The 13,486-nt window shown below is 36.0% G+C and overlaps 1 long non-coding RNA gene across 1 annotated transcript; it reads left to right on the top strand.

Moving 5' to 3' along the window:
* Positions 1-1,345: 1,345 nt before the first annotated feature.
* Positions 1,346-12,792, top strand: LOC141629709 (uncharacterized). Its single transcript, XR_012537331.1, has 3 exons — positions 1,346-1,435; positions 12,582-12,631; positions 12,729-12,792. It is a non-coding gene; the product is annotated as an uncharacterized LOC141629709 (long non-coding RNA).
* Positions 12,793-13,486: the final 694 nt, after the last annotated feature.

The raw sequence follows: 13,486 nt of genomic DNA, 5'->3' as shown, positions 1-13,486 counted from the left end.
CACGTAGGCGCCAAAAAGTAAGAACAAAAATCTAGAATGCAAAGGGAGAAGAGAAGGGCGGACACTCGCGTGAGAAATATGAGGAGCGAAGGCTCCTATTTATACTAATCACGTGGAGGAAATAGGGTTTCGGAGACTCTTTGGAAGTGAATCTCGGAAAGATATGAAAAAGATACGAAAATTACACAGCATAGGACCTGGGAAGAGGCGCAGCAGTCAGTGCGTCTCTTGGAAGAGGCGCAGCACCTGCTGCGTCTGTTCCCAAGTTGTTTCCTCCTGCAGAAGAAAGATTTCCGTGTTTTAGTTATGGTAGGACGGAATAATTTGGTTTTCCTTAATACTTTATATGAATATTACGGGAAATTGTTTGCCAAAAGATTAAGATTGTGAAATATTTATAAAATATGGAATAGAAATATCCGGAACATTCCAGAGCATTCCGACTCGACATTGAACGATTATCAGAAAATGGAGACGGTTTTAGGCTCGGACTCCAAATGTACTCTAATTACTGTCAAAACGACCGTATCGGCACGTAGATGACAACTAAGAGGTAGACATTAATATTTGAGCAATCACTTGACGATAAACTTATGAATTGTCACAAATCGTTCCGCGTACCAAACATGCGGCCCAATCATCACCGGGTGGTTTGCGGGAGGTGCAGAAATGAGGTATCTACACTTACTCAGAAACTTTGAATAGTGGACGACCTTATCCAGGGCGTACGCATTCTAGAGATAGGATGCTAACACTAGTAGAAAAAACCCCTATCACGACGCAGCTATCGTGGCGGTTCTATTAGAAATGACGCAAAAAGCCCAATAAATTGGCGGGAATGAAATTTTTATGTAGATAGGAGGTCTATAGTGACGGTTTAAGTAAAAACCGACGTGATAACATAAACTTTTTATGGCGGTTCCAAATAGGAAACGCCACTATAGGTCAATTGTGGCGGTTCTATTTACAACCGACGTTACTAATGATGTTAAAAGTTAATACAAAGTGATAATTTTTCGGGCTAAAAAACCGCCATGATATGTTTTTTTGTCGGTTTTTAATTAAAAGCGACTTTAATAGAAAAAATAAAAATAAAAACTCCAACCACCATTTACATTGTACGGAGTAATTGATTAAAGTTCATCTTCTTCATTTCCACACCGCCAAAAACTCTCAATAGTCAATACCCTCACAATTCAAACCGGCAACCGAAATAATCCCTTCCTCACGCCGCCCTCTACAACCCTCCATTTCCTTCTCACGCTGCCCTCGACAACCCTCTCATGGCACTTAAATGCTCTCTTTCGATGCACTAATTGCTCGTCGCCTGTACAATTCAATATTCGCCAAATCTTGCACGTACAACTCTCGACTCACCATAATCCACCGCCAGTTTCTCCCTCAACACATACCCTCATCAATTCAGGGCCTCTAGGTACAATTTCCGATCTAGGGTTTGATTTTTGTAAAAAAATTGGGATAAAATTGATTTTATGCTCTTTTGTCTTTTAATTGAATATTGTTGTTTCAATTATTTTTTAATGTTAATATTGTTCAATTATGAGACATGATAAAGAAAATCTATAAACTATGTAGTGTTTGGGGATTTATTTCGGTATAGGGTGTGCTATATACTTTGGTGCATAATCGAATTGGAGTGGTGCGTAGATTAATTATGTGGTCTATCAATGATTCGGATCAATTCCGATTGATATTGAGATATTGTTGTTTGCTTGATAAATGACAGTGGTGGACATGTGAGTATATGAAAATGGACTAAAGGTGCAAAGTTAATTAACTTGGTTGCTTTGATGATTGGGCAACTCGTGAGTCGTGACCCAATTTGTACATTGTAGTACTCTTGAGAGTCTTGGGGTAGTATGCTAATATGCTCCACTATTAGTCCAACATTTACAGTAGAGTGTTGGAATATGTGTCCTCCGAAAATAATGCGATCACTGGCGTCGATCATGATGATCACATGTTTAAATCTCGTTTTAAGAATACATGTGGGATGTAATATTTTCTGATCAACTGGTCCACACATATCGGTAATGATTGGCTGACTAGAGTTTGACATTACTGTCGTGCGACGATGGTGATCAGTTGATCCCCTTAGGTCATACCTAAAAGGTAACACTCTTAATTGAATATTTAATTGATCGTATGACGATACGAGTTAATTAAATTACTTAAAATTGACGGACGATTTTGGAAGTAATATTTACGTGTCTCATTGTAATTTGATTAAATAAGATACGGTCTAAGTAATCGAATTGTTTTATTACTTAGATGAAATTATTGTTTACGGAAACAATTGAAACGGAATGAATGATTTATTATAAATACAAGATGTTGTGATTTATAAATTGGTAAACCATTTTGGTACAATTAATTGTGAATTACGATGTTAATTTTTATAAGTGACATATTTTATTAATATGTTGATTTTTAATTGTTAAAAATACATTTTATATATAAGATGTCAAGTAATGTGTCACATGTGACATATTGACAAAATCACAAATAAAATGGACTCATCCATTTTATGTGCGTGTACCGAAATGGAGGGAGTATTAGGATAAAATTGTGTTGATCATTTATAAGTGAAAAACATAATTATAATACCTACACATAGCCTTGCATACATAGCTTTCTCTTGGGAAGAAAAGGAGAGCATGCATTGGGCTTTCTCCCCTCCCCATTTCTCGGTTTTCCCCATAAAAAAAGAGCAAATATTTTTGCTTAATTTTTCACTCTTACACTACATGCAAAACTAGTGTATTATTCATTCAATACATCTCTCATAAAACTTATAGAAAGAAAAGAGAAAAACTTCAAAATTCTTCCTTACTCTTGGCTGAATAAACAAGAGTACCAACAATATTTTGGGTCAATTTTTAGTAAGATTAATGTTGTTCTAGTTCAAATAATATTAGTCTTTTATGGGGTTATCTTGGGTATTCATCTTTGGGAGGGATTCTATCTTTGAATCTTTGTTCATCCATATAAGGAAAGCTCAAGAACAAGTAAGAAGGAGATCTTACTTGTGCCCTTTGATCCGAAATTTTATAGTAAGGAAAACGATTTCTTCTCTATTCTTTTTCATGTTTGCATGTTTGCATGCATAAGATCTATATTTAATTTTATGACTAAATTAAATGTCACATATATGAATAAATCAAAATAATGAGATATATATTTTTAACAAGAGGTATCATGAGCCTTAGGTTGTTTGCATGCAAATCGGTTATTGTTTTTCCGAGTTATACGATTAACAAATAAAATTTATAAATTTGTGTTTATTATTATATATCATGAAATTAATTATGCATGTTAAAGTTTCTGGTCCGAAAATGTTTTTAGGATTTTTGGGTTAATTTATGGATTTTATTGTTCATTTTATATAATAATTGCATTAAAATGTGATTTTTATGATAAAAATGTCATTTTTGGACTAAAAATAGCTAAACTTCGTTTTTTCCAGTTATTTTTGGATATGTTTTCATATTTATTATATTCTGTTGGCCTGTAATTTTTTATAATAATATGAGTTGTTATGCTCGAAATATGGATTTTTCAAGATAAAATCGAATTTAAATGAGAAATTAGGTTAATATGAGATATATTTTGAATCTGGTCATATAAATTTAGTATGTTATCACATGCAATTTTACAAGATGTGTGTAAAATATTTGGCTAAAATGAAGTCTTTAGGCATGATTTATGAATTTTTGATGAAAAATCACATTAATAGTGACTTTAATTAGTAAAAATTGCTAAAACATACTTCATGACTAAGGAAAAAAGTCACATGTTGCATTTTATCACATATTTCAGATATAAAAGTAAAAATTTAAGAAATATAATTTTTCTCATATTTTTATGGTAATAATTGATAAATCGGATAAACCGCAACATTGTTTTTCTCGATGAATTTCGAAATTTTAACCTAAGTTTTGAACATTATGAGTGTCATGGTATTTTTCCAGAATGTTCATGAGTTTAAAATTTCAAATTTCAAATTTATTTGAAATTTTTATGATTTATTTGAAGTTTATGACATAATATTGTAATTTTCAGTCCATTTATGAACAATATTAAGAAATATAAGTTAATTATTGTCAATATGTTAGTGGAAACTAATTTTGAGTCCTAAGTTGGTTAGGGTAATTAACTTGTACATAAATATGAATTTATGTAATTATTGTGATTATAAAATGTTAAATCACGCAAATCCGTAAAAACCGATTAATATACGATATTGGCTCCTTAAAGGCGATTTAGCATAAAATTGGGCATGTTCATACATATTATAATGCTGCATTTTATTTGTGATTGTCATATTTTAATTTTATGTAATTTTTGAATTATGTAATTTTACTTAGTATGGCCTTAGTTTTTATTTGATATTACCCGAAATGTATGGGAATATCGATTCGGTTGTAATTTATTGTGATCTCGTACCACCGTTTTGTAATTTAATAGATTTATTTTATTTTAATTAAAAATGTATAATAGGAAATTATGTAATTTGTTATGTAATTTATTTATTCCGGAGTTCCTTGAAGACGGTGCCACTCGAGAAGGCGATCCATCAAAGAAAGTATTGCCTTGAAACACGTGCCAAGACTGAAGTTCAAGGGACCAAAGGAGTTGGTTTCGAATTTGTAATAGTTTATTAGATTTACTATTTTAGGAAGGCCATACTAGGATTTTTTTTTATGCTTTGCATTTTATTTATATGTTGCATGCATCGCTAAATCGCCATAACTAAAACATGCATTATCTTTTTAATCGAGTTTATCGACCGTGTCAATTATAATTATCGTAGTTCACCGCTTTAGTTCACATAAAACGTGATAGATAATAAATTGGCATGACCTCTCGCTAAAAATAAACAATTGAGACTTAGCCTTACCAAAAAGTAGAAACCTTGAAAACCTATTTCGTGAGGGAGTGCACTCGGCTTTTAGGGGTACAAACCTTGTTACGTAGGGGAAGTGGGTGATAAATGTCTACCCACCGAATTTATAAAGATGATGGTTGTTTTTGGCTTTACCGATGCCCAAGTTGATGTAAATTTGGATCATGGACACATTTATTCGAAATTTGGGTTGAACTCAACGAAAGTATTCTCGACGGTTGCCGGATGTGTTTCGGGCTAAAGATAAATATTAATGTAATTTTATCGACCAAGAGTTCTAAAAGTAGAATCGATTAAAGTGTTAATCCACCGAGTTATATTGATAAGGGTTGTATTCGACTTTACCAATGCCTAAGTTAATATGAATTTGGGTCTTGGAATCATTTATAATAGTTGGGTAGAGGTCACTATATAAATGTTCATATCTTGTTAAATTTATTTACAAGTATGATATTAAAAAGACAAATGTTAATATTTCCTTTTCCTCCATACTTGTAGTTCATTACAATGAATCCATCAAACGCTACTACACCGATAACTATTGAGTCTTGCCACAATGTTTTTGACGACGTTTGTTGTAACAATGATTTCGACACTACTAGAGAACTTCATTTTGGGATAGGTTCGGATGGAAACCTAAACTTCATCCCTTCTTCTAAACCTCCTACTACTACTACAAAATCTCTTGTGAGCCGGTCTCAGGAAGACCGCCTCATAAAATCTATAGGATCTTTGTCTTTGGAAGAGAAATATACCAAAACTAGTGGGAGCTCAAGCAATCAAGTTCTTCCTTCCAAGGGCAAAAAGTTTAAGAAGAAGGGAAAGAAAGGGAAAAACTTCAAGCAAGTTGAATGTAACAACCCAGCCCAAACCAGGTCGGGAGCGGTTACTTATGATAGCTCACCAGGCTGTGTACATGGCCCACAGATCAACACGGGTCCTTTATAGCGCATTTTGTCCTCACTCATACGCATCCCGGGAACCTTCCCAGGAGGTCACCCATCCTAAGACTACTTCCAGCCAAGCACGCTTAACTGTGGAGTTCTTTTATATGGATGACCATAAAAGAAAGTGCACTTTGTTGATATGAGTAGTACTTTCAATCCCTTTAAGCACTAGTCATTTAAGCCTATAACTGGACCTCTTCAATTAACGTGGGGTGTTACAGTCACCCCCACTTGAAGAACGCAACGTCCTCGTTGCGCCTGGGAGCATAACCGCTAACCAAGAATCCTCCCCCGCTAGGTGTGTGATCACAATGTAGCGTATAACCACTGCCTCCAGAAGCGTATATCAACTGCCTCCGATCACCACACGGTCGCAGGGTTGCTCTGATACCACTTGTAACACCCCGGCCCAAACCAGGTCGGGAGCGGTTACTTATGATAGCTCACTAGGCTGTGTACATGGCCCACAGATCAACATGGGTCCTTTATAGCGCATTTTGTCCTCGCTCATACGCATCCTGGGAACCTTCCCAGAAGGTCACCCATCCTAAGACTACACCCAACCAAGCACGCTTAACTGTGGAGTTCTTTTGTATGGATGACCATAAAAGAAAGTGCACTTTGTTGATATGAGTAGTACTTTCAATCCCTTTAAGCACTAGTCATTTAAGCCTATAACTGGACCTCTTCAATTAACATGGGGTGTTACATTGAAGATGAGTGCCATTATTGCTATGGCATGGGACATTGGCTTAGGAATTGTCCCGTATATTTGCGAAATATAAGAGAAGGAATCATCGTTCCAAAAGGTAAAATTCCTAAGGAAATTTATATTATTGATGTAAATTATACTTCCACTACGACATGGGTACTGGATACCGGTTGTGGTTGTCACCTTTGTAATCATTTACAGGGGTTAAGAGACGTGAAGAGGCTTAGCAAAGGAGATGTGGATCTACGCCTTGGAAATGGACCTCGAGTAGCGGCCGAATCCAAGGGAACTTATATATTAGCTTTGCCTAATGGGTTTGAATTGTATTTACATAATTGTTTTTATGTGCCTACACTTTCTAAAAACATTATTTTTATCACTATGTTAGACATGGACGGTTTTTGTTTTGTCATTACGAACAATCGTTGTACTATTTCAAGGAATGAATTGGTTATAGGCCAAGCTCCTTCCATTAATGGCATTTATATTTTAGAAACCTCGAATCCGGCTAATGACATCTACAACATTCAATCAAAGAAACTCAAATCAAGTGATCCAGATGAATCGTTCATATGGCATTGTCGATTAGGTCACATAAACGAGAATCGCATCAAAAGATTAATTTCAACTAATGTGATTACACCATTTGATTATCAATCATATGGAACATGCGAATATTGCCTTCTTGGCAAGATGACTCAAAATCCTTTTAGTGGTAAAGGAACACGAGCAAGTGAGCTATTGGGACTCATACATACCGATGTGTGTGGACCAATGAGTATCACCGCTCGTGGAAATTATGACTACTTCATAACCTTCACCGATGACTTGAGTAGATATGGGTATATCTATTTAATGAAGCATAAAAGTGAAACTTTTGAGAAATTCAAGGAATTTCAAAACGAAGTAGAGAACCAATTAAACAAAAAGATAAAAGCACTACGATCCGATCGTGGTGGAGAATATCTTAGCCTTGAATTCGATTCGCACTTGAAAGGTTGTGGTATTATATCACAACTTTCTCCACCCGGAACACCACAACTCAATGGTGTTGCTGAAAGAAGAAATCGAACCCTACTTGATATGGTTCGATCCATGATGAGTCAAACCGAGTTACCGAACTCGTTTTGGGGATTTGCGATTCAAACCGCAATAAGAACTTTGAACAATTGTCCCACCAAAGTCACCGAGAAAGCTCCATTTGAGATATGAAAAGGAAGAGTTCCTAATCTATCCTACATGAAAATTTGGGTTTTAATGCTTATGTCAAAACCAAAAATAACAATAAGCTAGCCCCACGATCTGAAAAATGCACCTTTGTAGGCTATTCTAACACCCGAGGTTATTACTTCTATAAACCTCAAGAAAACAAAGTGTTTGTATCTTGTGAGGCTGTCTTCTTAGAAAGGGATTTTATTTCTAAGAGACAGAGTGGGAGAAATTTTGAACTTGATAAAATTCAAGAGCCACAAACCGAGGTAGCGACGCAAGAAGATGTTCCTTCGTCGTCTAGCGCGGTTGTCCCTCCTCCTCTTAGAAGAACGGGCCGAGTTATTCGCCATCCCGATCAATATGTGGGACTTATCGAAGAAGATGGAACACTCGATGTGTTGCTTTTAGAAAGTGACGAGCCCGCCACCTACAAAACCGCAATCTCTAGTCCAAATTCCTCTTTATGGCTTGAAGCCATGAAGTCCGAGATGGATTCTATGCATAAAAACCAAGTTTGGAACTTGGTGGATTTGCCTAAAGGGGCAAGACCTCTTCAATGCAAACAGATTTTCAAGGTCAAGAATGGAATACAAGGACATGATGATGTCTACAAAGCTAGGCTAGTGGCAAAAGGATTTACCCAAGTCCAAGGTCTCCATTATGATGAAACCTTCGCCCCGTAGCCATGCTAAGATCCATACGGATTTTGTTAGCGATTGCCGCATTTCATGATTATGAAATATGGCAAATGGATGTCAGAACCGGTTTTCTAGATGGGCATTTAGAAAAGGAGGTGTATATGATACAACCCGAAGGTTTTGTCGATTCTAAAAATCCTAACAAAGTGTGCAAACTTAAGAGATCCATTTATGGTCTTAAGCAAGCATCTAGAAGTTGGAATCATCGATTCGATCATGTGATAAAAGATAATGGTTTCGCTCGAAGTGTTGAGGAACCATGTTTATACATGAAATTTAGTGGGAGCAATGTTGTGTTCCTAATCTTGTATGTCGATGACATACTACTCATTGGAAATGATATTCCGATGTTGTCTTCCGTTAAGAAGTGGTTAGGTAACCAGTTCCAAATGAAGGATTTAGGAGAGGCACAACGCATATTAGGCATCCGGATCCATAGAGATAGATCCAAGAGGATATTGGCACTAAGTCAAGAATCTTATGTTGATAAGATTCTTCGACGTTTCAGCATGGACAAATCAAAAAGGGGTTTGGTACCTATGGTAACTGGGACTATATTGAGCAAGTCTCAATCTCCCTCCGAACCCCATGATGTTGAACGCATGAACATGATCCCTTATGCTTCCGTTGTTGGATCAATCATGTATGCTATGATATACACACGTCCTGATGTCACGTATGCCTTAAGCGTGACGAGTAGATATCAAGGAAATCCAGGTGAGAGTCACTGGATAGCCATCAAGAACATCCTTAAGTACTTGAGAATAACTAAGGATTCTGTCTTAGTATTTGGAGGAGACACCGAGCTCCGTGTTAATGGATACACGGACTCAAGTTTTCAAACAGACAGAGATGATATGAAATCACAAGCTGGTTTTATTTTCATGCTCAATGGTGGTGCTGTTAGCTGGAGAAGCTTCAAGGAAGCTGTAACTGCGGATTCAACAATGGAGGCTGAGTACATTGCAGCATCAGAAGCTGCCAAGGAAGCTGTATGGATCAGGCAATTCATGGAAGGTCTAAGAGTAGTACTTACCACCAATGATCCCATCACTCTCTATTGTGATAATAGTGGGACGATCTTCCAAGCTAAAGAGCCAAAGTCTAGTAATAGATCTAGACATGTACTTAGAAAATATCATGTAATTAGAGATTTCAATGAAAGAAAGGAAATTGCGATTTGTAAGGTTGGGACGGATGACAACATAGCCGATCCGCTCACCAAGCCTTTATCACAGGCTAAGCATGATGGACATGTTGCGTCCATGGCACTTAAACGTGTACCAAGTTTGTATTAGATTTTGAAATGAAATAAAAGTGTTGTTTTTGTTCATGTTCATAATCACATTTATCTTTTATCTTTTCCTTATACATTGTTACATCCAAACGGGTTGTAGTGACAATTGAACCCCGTTAAAGTTAGCACGGATTAACATTGTATTTGCCCATAGCCACTTGTATGAAGTGACGTCTCGAAGTGACTAGAGTGTGATGCGATTGATGGCAAGTTCAAGTACCATGAAGTCATGTGAGATGACTAGTCGATCACATAGGCAGACTATTAGGAACACTTTGTCGGGTAAATGACCGCTTATAGAGTTCTGGCAAATTTATATAGCCTGGTCATGGCGAGAGCTACTATAGTATTCTAATGAGTCGATTCTTTTGACTAAATACTATTCGCCTAAGGTGATAAAGTTACAGATTAACTTTGATTTATGTTACTACGACCTTCGTAAATGGGGTCAAATGGGCATATTTTGGGTTATGATAGTTGTGGCTAGTCGAAGGGAATAAGTGCGATAGGAATTGTCCACCCCTTGTCAGGGTTATAACAATATCTCAGGGCCACTCAAGGAGTAATGAACTGGAAATGCGTGGCCACGCTCGGAAGGTATCTATGGTAAATAACTCCGGTCAATCAGTTATTCCCCAGATCGAGGAAACCACTCTCGATATGATAACTTTCAAGTAGGACCTGAAAGACACCTTTCATTGAGTGGGAGATAGTAATAGGACAAGAAATTGGTGACGCACACTTGTCGAGGAGAAGTGGGAGATTGTTGGAATATGTGTCCTCCGACAATAATGCGATCACAACTGTCGATCATGATGATCACATGTTTAAATCTCGTTTTAAGAATACATGTGGGATGTAATATTTTACAGTCAACTGGTCCACACATATCGGTAATGATTGGCTGACTAGAGTTTGACATTACTGTCGTGCGACGGTGGTGATCAGTTGATCCCCTTAGGTCATACCTAAAGAGTAACACTCTTAATTGAATATTTAATTGATCGTATGACGATACGAGTTAATTAAATTACTTAAAATTGACGGAGGATTTTGGAAGTAATATTTACGTGTCTCATTGTAATTTGATTAAATAAGATACGGTCTAAGTAATCGAATTGTTTTATTACTTAGATGAAATTATTGTTTACGGAAACAATTGAAACGGAATGAATGATTTATTATAAATACATGTGACATATTGACAAAATCACAAATAAAATGGACTCAACCATTTTATGTGTGTGTACCGAAATGGAGGGAGTATTAGGATAAAATTGTGTTGATCATTTATAAGTGGAAAACATAATTATAATACCTACACATAGCCTTGCATACATAGCTTTCTCTTGGGAAGAAAAGGAGAGCATGCATTGGGCTTTCTCCCCTCCCCATTTCTGGTTTTCCCATAAGAAAAGAGCAAATATTTTTGCTTAATTTTTCACTCTTACACTACATGCAAAACTAGTGTATTATTCATTCAATACATCTCTCATAAAACTTATAGAAAGAAAAGAGAGAAAAACTCCAAAATTCTTCCTTACTCTTGACCGAATAAACAAGAGTACCAACAATATTTTGGGTCAATTTTTAGTAAGATTAATGTTGTTCTAGTTCAAATAATATTAGTCTTTTAAGGGGTTATCTTGGGTATTCATCTTTGGGAGGGATTCTATCTTTGAATCTTTGTTCATCCATATAAGGAAAGCTCAAGAACAAGTAAGAAGTAGATCTTACTTGTGCCCTTTGATCCGAAATTTTATAGTAAGGAAAACGATTTCTTCTCTATTCTCTTTCATGTTTGCATGCATAAGATCTATATTTAATTTTATGACTAAATTAAATGTCACATATATGAATATGTCGAAATAATGAGATATAGATTTTTAACATAGAGATGGTCTTAGAATTTCAAATCCATTTTTGACCCTCCTTCCCTTTGTGACCGTCCCTACTGCAGTTTAATATAGTAATGTGGAGGACTTATTCACAATGTCAGAATATACTTAACTGTAGTCGATAAATATTTGTGCTCTATTACTTAATAATATACACATGAAGTACCCTTGATTGTAGCTACCTCTTCTTAATAATGAAGGGCTCAAATTATAGAATTACTCGACCTTGAGTAAGTTGCCTTATCTTTTCTGATCAGATGTTGGCTTAATGTAAAATAATAATTTGTGGCTTGTTGTAGTAAGAGTATATCCACCCAAGTGTCCCATATAATGCTAGTGCACTAGTGCAGTGTAGTTTTCCATGCGAAAAACACGGTTCGTATTTGAGAAGCGCGTTAGATTTAGTGCAATAACCATAATTTGAAAACAACATTATTGTATGTCACAAAGGCTCCCCTATATGACGAGGTAAGGAGTTGGGTCAGTCAGAATGTTCGTAACTTTTTCCCTTGAACAAGAGATTATAAACTACCGTAAGGTTAAGCACAAATTATTTTGTAAGGATGGCTTACACAAGAGTTTGTGTAAAACAGTTTTTGTTTTCTTGCTTTTTCGGTTTGTATTTCACATTTGAACCGATTTAGTTATGAGTTTTTAGTATGTGACTTTGTGGTTCTGTTTTGTATCATATGCTTATTTAGTAATAGCTTTTTGCCGACTTCATCTTTTTAGAGTGTCCTAGTGCCATGATAACGCGCTAGCTAATTTAAGTTTCTGTGCTTCTCAAATTGTACTCGATAAATGTGTTGTTATCTTCTCAGCTTCAATCTAAAATTATTTTAATGTTTGAAATCTAATATTTGATCGATATTGTGTACATGTGCTACTAGACCTCTCTTTGGCGAAAACCTCATTGCTCTTGGAGTGACAATAATGTGAGGTAGGACTTCCTTATGTTGGACCTGTGGCTGTAACTGACAAAAATGTATTTTCATAAACTCAGCTCTGCATACTTTGGTGTCTTACGTCATCAGTAGGTGGACTAGTGACTAGAGCTTGGCTTATAGTGATATGTTGATAATGTGCTCAAGTTTTTCAAGCCATTTCTGTCTATCTCCTTGAGAGGGTGATGGATTCGATTGCTACATCTTTGCTTCATCTCCGCCTTGGTTCAATCAGCAATGCTTCTTTGCTCTGTCAAGGTATTCCTCCACTCTACTCTTATTCCTTTTGAGTCCATACCTGGTATATGTAGGATTAAAAAACAGCCCCTACATACTTTATCTGAAATCATAATTTTTGTACGCAGGGCTCGATCTATTAAATGTAATCCCCTACCATCTCTCAATACGGTGAGTACAAAGTGCTATTGTATTCGAAATAAAAAAATAAATGAGGGTCTCATTCTACTGCATTTTCACATATATAAGTTAACATTATCAATATTGCCTATCCTTGCAAGCTTCTCTCTTATGTTTATGGCTTCATTATATACTAGCCAGGAATCCAGGATATTTATCTTGTGTTTATTGACAGACAACCCATTCCACACTAAATGGTCATGAGTTGTAGTTTATATCTTTGATATAGTCAGAGAGTTTGTATATATGTTTGAATTAAGGTATGTAATTTGATAATACATATGTTTGAATTAATTATACCATGGATTTTTTTCAGAATATATCACCGCTTGTTCAGGCAGCAGCATGTGTCCCTGACCTTCTAAGACTTGCCTTAAGTTATCGTGCGTTGAGAGCAAAGGTATGTAAATGCTATGCATTTCTCTGTTTTATCA

Source organism: Silene latifolia, chromosome 2, assembly GCF_048544455.1.
Source record: "Silene latifolia isolate original U9 population chromosome 2, ASM4854445v1, whole genome shotgun sequence".
NCBI lineage: Eukaryota > Viridiplantae > Streptophyta > Magnoliopsida > Caryophyllales > Caryophyllaceae > Silene > Silene latifolia.
The sequence above is the reverse complement of the archived record's forward strand: the minus strand, read 5'-3'. Positions and strand labels throughout refer to the sequence as shown.